This window comes from Paramormyrops kingsleyae, chromosome 20 (assembly GCF_048594095.1).
Source record: "Paramormyrops kingsleyae isolate MSU_618 chromosome 20, PKINGS_0.4, whole genome shotgun sequence".
NCBI classification, from domain to species: domain Eukaryota; kingdom Metazoa; phylum Chordata; class Actinopteri; order Osteoglossiformes; family Mormyridae; genus Paramormyrops; species Paramormyrops kingsleyae.
The window spans coordinates 23,836,154-23,844,580 of NC_132816.1; the positions used below are offsets into that span (position 1 = coordinate 23,836,154).

Sequence of the window (8,427 nt, forward strand, 5' to 3'; positions counted from 1 at the left end):
CAAAGAACCACCCCACTGCGTACGTTTTCTGCGACCGTGTTCTAATGCGGAAATGGCCCACTCCAGAACTTGACACCTTGTCACCTTTGGTTATTCGCAGGTGGTTTCTGTTTTTTTTGGTTCTGTTATTTTGTTTTTTGGTGCTTTCACACAACATGTATTGCTGCATCTCTGATTATCAACTTAAATTCTCAATTTTATTTCTGAGGCACCATTGGCTCCAAAGACTTGGAATTTGGTAGACGTTCTCTAAGTGGCCATCAGGTGGTGCTAGAGCGACGGGGCTAAGTGTGTCCCAATCTCTTTCCCGCACTGATGCCTAAGGGTTATACTGTATTACCGTTAGGGTTAGAATCAGGCAGTGGTTAAGTTTAGGGACCTAGGGTTAAATTACCCTTAGGATTATAATCAGGTGGTGATAAAGTTTTTCAAGTATATTCCCTTTTTCCCATCTGTACATTAGATATGTATGTAATAACAATAATAATAAATTTAATTTATAATGCACTTTACATTTTACAAAGAAGATCTCAAAGTGCATACAGACAGTGAGAGAATATCACAATAAAAACAACAGTGAAAGAGTAAAAAAAAAAAAAAAAAAAACATTTAGTTAAGTAGTCATTAAAAACATTGGTTAAAAAGAAATGTTTTCAGGTTTTTTTAAAAACATGTAACAGTCTGTGGAGCCCTCAGATGTAGAGGAAGGGCATTCCACAGCCGTGCGGCAGCACTGGAAAAGGCCCTATCTCCAGTGTTACGGGAACGAGTCCTGGGAGGTTGGAGAAGGTATGTGTTGGTGGAGCGGAGAGTGCGTGGGTGACAGTGCGGAGTGAGGAGTTCTGTTAAATACACAGGCGCATCACCATGCAGGCTTTGGAAGGTAAGCAGGGAAATTTTGTAGGTGATCCGTGCAGTAACGGGAAGCCAGTGAAGGGAGCGGAGCACGGGAGTGATGTGCTCATGTTTCCTTACTCTCATCAGGACCCTGGCAGCGCAGTTCTGAACATGCTGAAGTTTTTGTATGTTTATTCCAGGAATCCCGATGAGAAGCGCGTTACAGTAGTCCAGTCTGGAGGAGATAAAGGCATGCACCAGTTTTTCTGCATCAGAAAGGGAGAGTGTAGGCCGGAGTTTAGCAATATTTCTAAGATGGAAAAAGGAGATTTTGCAAATGTGCTTGATATGGTTTTCAAAAGTAAGTTGAGGGTCAAAAACAACACCAAGATTGGTGACTGTTTTCGAAAGAGAGATGTTCTGACCGGAGAAAGAGATAGTGACGATTTTTTGTTGTTGAATTTGGTGTGGAGTGCCAATTTGAATCACTTCAGTTTTTGAGCTGTTAAGATGAAGGAAATTTTGCTCCATCCATGCCTTTATCTTATCCAGACAGGCGGTGAGTGTTGGGGGAGTGATGGGTGTAGATATCGAAGGGGCTGATGAAGTGAAAGGGGCCTCAGACGCATTGCTACCCAGCTTCAGGTAGAGCTGAGTATCATCGGCGTAGCAGTGGAATGAGACCCCGCAGCTGGTAATGATGCGCCCAAGTGGAGCCATGTACAGATTAAAAAGAATGGGCCCCAATACTGATCCCTGATTACGTGTGTGTGTGCGTGTGTGTGTGCGCGCGCACGCTGTAACTGGGCACTATGTGTGTGTGTGTGTGGGTTTGCATAGATCACATTTGATAAAATTGTCCCCAAAGTGCAGTAAAACACACACATACACAATAAATTTACCTTGTGAATTATCATAATAACCGTGGGAAAATTATTTTTCCATTTTCTTGCTGCCATCTCCTGGCCGAATGTAAGTATTGCAATTACCAGAAAATATCATTTTAATGTTTTTAAATGGTAGTACTCAATTTTGGCCACCAGACGGCAGCATAAAATGTGCGTGTGCAGTAACAGTGTCTGTGTGTGTGAGCTCTAACCGGGGGTGCTGTGTGTGTGTGCGCTGTAACTGGGAACTGTGTATGTTAGAGGTCAGTCTTCCTCTGTTATGGTAGTCATTGTATTTGTATTTCTGTGAGGCATTTCTATGGATCAGCTGAGAAACAATAGACTTTGAGGTGTTTCTGTGGGTCATCTTCTCTATAATGACGCGCATCGCAGAGACTGACTAATAGAAGTGCCCCAAAGCCCTAGGTTGTTTTTACGGTTGACATGATTGAAAACGTTCCTGTTCTCTATCCATGAATGCAATGACTTCCTGCATGGTGACACAGGAGAAGAAGACTGAAAGGGAAGCTAGGAGAAGGAGGGTGTGTGGGGTGTCGCTCTGTTAAGATTTACGAGGTCTTTGCTCCAGGAGGCCTGGACATTGCAGGCAGGCAGCTATTTACCTTTAATCAGCTGTGCCAATTATGCAGAATCAATGACTTCTTGTGGTGACCTTTGTTCCCCTTGATATGGCCTTCAGGATGCTGCAGGCAAGGTTCTGGACCGCTGGACTATCATGTCCCAGAAGGAGGAGAACTGGCCATCTAGGAGAAAGAAGGCCAGGCCATCGCAGTGCCCTCATCCAAGACTGACTCTGACATCAGGACTTTCATCGAGAGCAAGAACCGCTCTCGTAGCCCCAGCCTGCTGACGCACCTCGAGAACAGCAGTCTCTCCACTATACACCACTTTGAGAACATCCCCAACAGCCTGGTCTTCCTGCTTCCTTTCCAGTACATCAACCCAGTGTGTGCCCCCATGCTGGGTCTGCCCCCAAATGGGCTCATGCTGGAGCAGCCAGGTCACAGGCCACTGAAGTCCAGTCTGCCAAACCTGAGTGACCCCAATGAGAGCAGTGAGTCGGAGGTGTCTCTCTCACCGTTCCGCAATGGGCAAAGCCCAAGCCTGGGGGGCACCGGTGTCACCGTGGCGATCGAGCCTAAGCCTGAGCCTGCTAGCGTAACAACCATCTCCCCGACCCCCACCTCCCAGCAGCCTCAACAGCAGCAAGCACCAATGCAGCAGCAGCCGGCTGGACTGAGTGAGCAACATGCATTTGTTAAGAGTGAGCAAGCCAAGAGCATCGTTACCTCGTCCTTCTCCTCCAAGATGCACCACATGGGGCACTTGGGTTCTATCTCCCTCAAGGGCCGAGTGTGCTGCAACGCATGCGGAAAGACCTTCTATGATAAGGGCTCCCAGAGGACCCACTACAATGCTGTGCACCTGAAGATCAAGCACCGCTGCACTATCGAGGGCTGCAACATGGTGTTCAGCTCCCTGCGCAGCCGCAACCGGCACAGCGCCAACCCTAACCCCCGACTACACATGCCCATGCTGAGGAACAACCGTGACAAGGACCTCATCCGCTCCAGCGTTGGCTCTGGCACATCTGTCATCTCCAGCACCAAAAGCAGTTTGACTCTGACCAGCCCGGGACGGCCACCTCTTGGCTTCACTACCTCACCGCTTGAGCCCATGCTGCAGTCTCCCCTGCAAAGTTCTCTGATCTTCCCATCCTTGAAATCAGTCCAGCCAGTACAACCGATACCCCCATTCTATCGTGCGCTGTTGTCCCCTGGGGATCTTGTCAGTTCACCGGTCTCCCTGCCCACCAGCTCCATACTCCCTCCGGCCTCTAACAACATGTCTCTCATGGAGCAGCAGGCCTCGGCCTCTGGCTCCCACAATCCTCTAGTGGCCGAGGCAGGGCTTGTCAGCCACAAGCTGCCTGGTACTGGCATCCAGGAACATTTTGTTGACCCCACACCCAAGAAGTAGCCCCGCAAATATAGCATGCCAGTGAAAATTGAGAAGGAGGTCATTAGTGTGGCTGATGTGTTCGACGACAAAGAGGAGGAGGAGGAGGATGAGGAAGGGGGCAGGGTCCTGAATGGAATGACTAGCACCCAGGGATGCCACCATCCACATTCCCACCTTTACAACAACAGCAACCACAGTGGGGGCAGCAGCCAAGCATCTCCCAGCCGGGATGAGGTGAGCCCTGGGCTGGCACTGAGGAGCATTCTCCAGCTGGAGCAGGATGAAGCTCGGACTACCAGCGAGAGGTGGAGGGGGCCAGCGAAGAGGAGGGTGGCTCAAACAGGGCAGACTGGGTGAGGGGTGGTTCCCAGAGCTGCCGGGCCAGGGGTTCGACCCGAGTGCTGTCCTGTGCATGCTGTGCCACAAACCATACAGCTGCAAGGGCACTCGCTTAAAGACGGTACATCTGTGCCAGATGCAGCGCCACAAGGTTCCGAGCTGCAGCCTCACATTCTCCTCGACGCAGAGCTGCAACCAGCACAGCCAGAACCTCAGCCTGCGCCGGCACGTGGCCAAATGACTGCCCCCTACCCCCAGGCCTCTTACTTTCACACTGTACTCGTGGAAGTCTCTAGACGCGCTTGGATGGGTAGCTCTGTTGCTGCTGCGTCCCTGTGACTGTCACTTCCATGGAAACCCTCGTCCATCTCCAAAGAAACTGTTCGGACACTTCTTTTGTGACTGTTGCTCGCAGAAATGGTAGTAATAAGAAGAGAGCCTTCTCAGTGTATTATTAGTGTAATAATAGCTTTTAAATGACCCATTAACAGAGCATGACAGCCTCATCTGTAAATAACATCCAAGAGGGTTCTTCATGTAAAAAATGTACTGAGGGTGTCAGTGCCCATGCTTGTTTCATTTCATGGCACCTCCAGCTCTCAGACTGAAGGAAAATGTAGCCTCTAGCTCATTTGATTTCTTTATTTTCACTTTGATGCACACTTCAGACTAAAAGCTCAAATTCTTTTATAAATGTACCAATGCAGAGAAGGCCTGCATGCTTTTGGCTTCTGAACATATGAACATTTGTATGTTGACCCAGTCTTGCACTTTTCAAGTCTACAAGGGGATGTGTAATATTTTGTGTGTCTTGAGGTCACCTGCCTCTAAGGCGTTTTAAGAAAATGCTGAAATGCTTGTGGGTCCCAGATACAGAGAATGTGTGGCTCCTGAGCTGATGACCTGATTTTCTGCATTCCATTTGAAACAACCATTGAGTCTTAGTGCAATAGCAGATAAGCAGAGTAATATTAATCTCTGCTTTTAGCTCTCGTAAGAGCAGCCCAAGTGCTGTTCAAGGTATTGTTCAGAGAGAGATTTCTGAGGTGTTCCCAGGGAGTGATCTCTGAGGTATCATCCAGAGTGTGATATCCAAGCTTAGTTGTTACTTCATTAATGTTCCCTCCAGAAGTTGACAAGATTTCTGTATCTCTATATTATTTACATTTAATGCTTCATTTAAGGTGATCCAGGTTCTTTCTGAAGACTGCAAAAATCAAGCATGTATTTGAACTTAACTGTGACAAATGAAGTGTTTTCATATTTCAGGCTGGGGACACAAGCGTAAGGCACGAGTTTTAAGTTTGCTCTCCAGAAAATCTGGCCACAAGTCACTTTGGGTCCTCACTTAGTGTTCTGATGTGCTGTACCGTCACTAGTGGTGCATAAGTATGGGTAGCCACTGGAGACAAACTTCACCAGATCACCAGCGTTTGGATGTGTCTGTATGAATTTTGGTGTAGGACTGCAGCAGTAACTTGATGCCAGTCATTATCATGGCCACCTGCTTGCTGCGTATGAAGGTGCAGGTGCCGCATGAGGCTGCTGTAGTGACGTCCCCGCTGTTGTTATGAGTGCAGCTGTGCAAAGTGGAAATGAAGCCCAGCCCCACCCCCCACCCCACCTCACATACGTAATACTCTTGTCTTATGAAATAAAACGATTCTTACAAAAACCAGGGGCAGTGATCATGGCAATCATAGGAGGCAGTCACATGATCATGTCAGTCATAGGAGGCAGTAATGTGATCATACCAAAGGAGGCAGTTACACAATCGAGCCAGTCACATGATCACACCACTCTCTGGAGGCAGTCACATGATCATTGGAAGCAATCATATGATCGCACCAAACACAGGAGGCAGTTGTGCAATCATTCCATTCAAAGGAGGCAGTCATATGATCACAGGAGGCAGTTACATGATCGCGCCAAACACAGGAGGCAGTTGTGCAATCATGCCATTCACAGGAGGCAGTCATATGATCACAGGAGGCAGTCACATGATCATGCCAATCACAACAGGCAGTCACCTGAGCACATCAATCACAGGAGGCATTCACAAATCAGGCCAGTTCCAGGAGGCAGTGACATGAACATGCTAACCACAGAGCTGACACTGAAAAGACTCCCTGTCAAATATTTATTTAAAAGATTGAGGACACCAACAGTGATTCTACTTAAACTTTAATTCACTTACTTTAATTAAAATGTGGTAGAAAAATTATAAATCAACCTCTCTGATAACACATTGACGTATTGTCCCTGAATCACTGAAAATACTTGGTTAACATATGATTAGTATGATTAACATGATTACTTATGCGATCAATTGCGTAACAACAACTACTTTATTAAGCTATAACTTTTTGTGCACCAGTTGGGGTGGCTTCGAGTCTCTTCCTGCAAGTGGTTTCTCCCCCTGTTTGCAGAGCCAACTGCAGACAGCTATCCCAAAGCGAGGTCACACAGTATTCAAAACAATCTCTTCTGGCTTAAGGCCTAAAACATAACAGACCCAATATGCCTCCCCTCCCAGGTCTACTAATGTCCAATTTTACTTCCACACTCCCCCCCTTTTGAACACACGAAATCCGCACTGTTCACACAGAATCAGAGTCCACAGCGTAGTAATACTCCGGACAAAAGCGCAGCGGGGCGATGGGCGCTGGCGGCGGTTGGATGGACCACGAGTCACCAGCAGAGTTGGCGTTGCTGGTCATATTGATGACAACCTGGGGCTGTGGTTCGTAGAGCCAGGCAGGAAGGAGAGGATCATCCCCGTATAGGCAAGGGGAAGCCCACCTGGAAAGACAGAACACTAGAAAAACACCTAAACAGCAATATGATTAGTAGCAATACTACAAGCAAAATCAATATACTAAAAACTAAAGGTTTAAACACCCCGGATAAGCCCGGAATCAGTGAGGAGAACCAATTGTCCCAGCTGTACTCAAATGTTCCTTATGTATCGCAGACATCCGTTTGTGCACCACGTCCTCCAGATCTTGCACAGCCTGAGAGGAATCAGGGATGTACGTGCAACATTCTCTCCCCACTATAGCACAAACACCGCCTTTCTCAGCCAATAGAACATGCAATGCCATACGGTTTTGCAGAGCCACCTGCTTAACCGTGGATAATTCACCCTGAACGGCCTTTACAGTATCAAGTGTCTGATTGGCTAGTTTCTCCACTGCAGTCTGCAGGGCAGCCACCTCAGTCTGAAGGTCTGACACTCCATGGGATGGAATAAACACCCCAAACCATTGTTCAGTCCGACTTAGCGACCGCTTGCTGCGCGAATATGCACGCACAGCCAAAGACACCTGCTTCTTGGGCGCCACGCGAATAGGAGGAACAAGATAAGCCAGATAACAATACCAATCAACCTCCGCCACCGAAAGAGACAAAACAATCTAACCCTTAAGAGAGTCTGTGTGGCCACAGATAAACGCAGAACGTGGTGGTGCCACTAGCAAGACATCACCAAGGACAGAGAAGTTGACATAAGCCCTACAGTGCAGAGGTGGGGAGGAAGGGGTTAGCGACTGGGCCGAATTAAACAGACAGAAACACACAGTCTCATTCACAGGGATGACAGCCAAGCCATCCTCAGGCAGGGTTTTCCCCTTCGCCCTCACATGTGTGTCCGATGGGCAGGACACAGCAGAATAAGTACAGTTATCAGGGCTTCGTCAACACTGCAGAGCAGTTACAGTCAGTTCTCGCACCCGCGCCCCGTAGCGGTCGGGGTCCTCAGCCTCCCATGCTCTATCAGCAGCCCATGTGATAATTACCTGGGCCAAACAAACCCATCCCTCACCTGTACTATTGACGCCTACTAGCAAATGAACTGTAGTGAAACCTCAGTGATTGGACTCATCAGCCTGAGTCAGAGAGAGGACTGGATTGTTCCCAGCAAACTCTTGTTGTAATCAGTCATGTGTGGCCTTAAGGGCCTCCTCCACTGCCCGTGACTTAACATGTATGTAATAGTTTGGGGTCTATTTCTTTTCTTGTTTGCTTAAAGGTTTTCTACCTGACTGTGTTATCTGGTGGCAACATTGGTTACCTTGCTGAGATCCAAATAAAAGGAAAATAAGGATAAAAGAAATAGCGGGTTTGCCAAGTCTGTCGAGTGGAATCCAGTTATACCTCCAAGTGGTTGCTCTTATTCCTTTCAAGTTTGGGAAATTGCACAAAAGAAAAACGGACAACTTGACAAGCACTCTGGTAGACTGTGGTCATAAAGGGAAGGACACGGTCAGCAGCAGCACTCAGGTAGGCTGCGATCATAAAGGGATGGACACGGTCAGCAGCAGCACTCAGGTAGGCTGCGGTCATAAAGTGACGGACACGGTCAGCAGCAGCACTCAGGTAG

At 47.9% G+C, this 8,427-nt stretch overlaps 1 pseudogene; it reads left to right on the plus strand.

Moving 5' to 3' along the window:
• Positions 1 to 2,412: 2,412 nt before the first annotated feature.
• On the plus strand, positions 2,413 to 4,287 carry LOC140581376 (zinc finger protein basonuclin-2 pseudogene; annotated as a pseudogene).
• Positions 4,288 to 8,427: the final 4,140 nt, after the last annotated feature.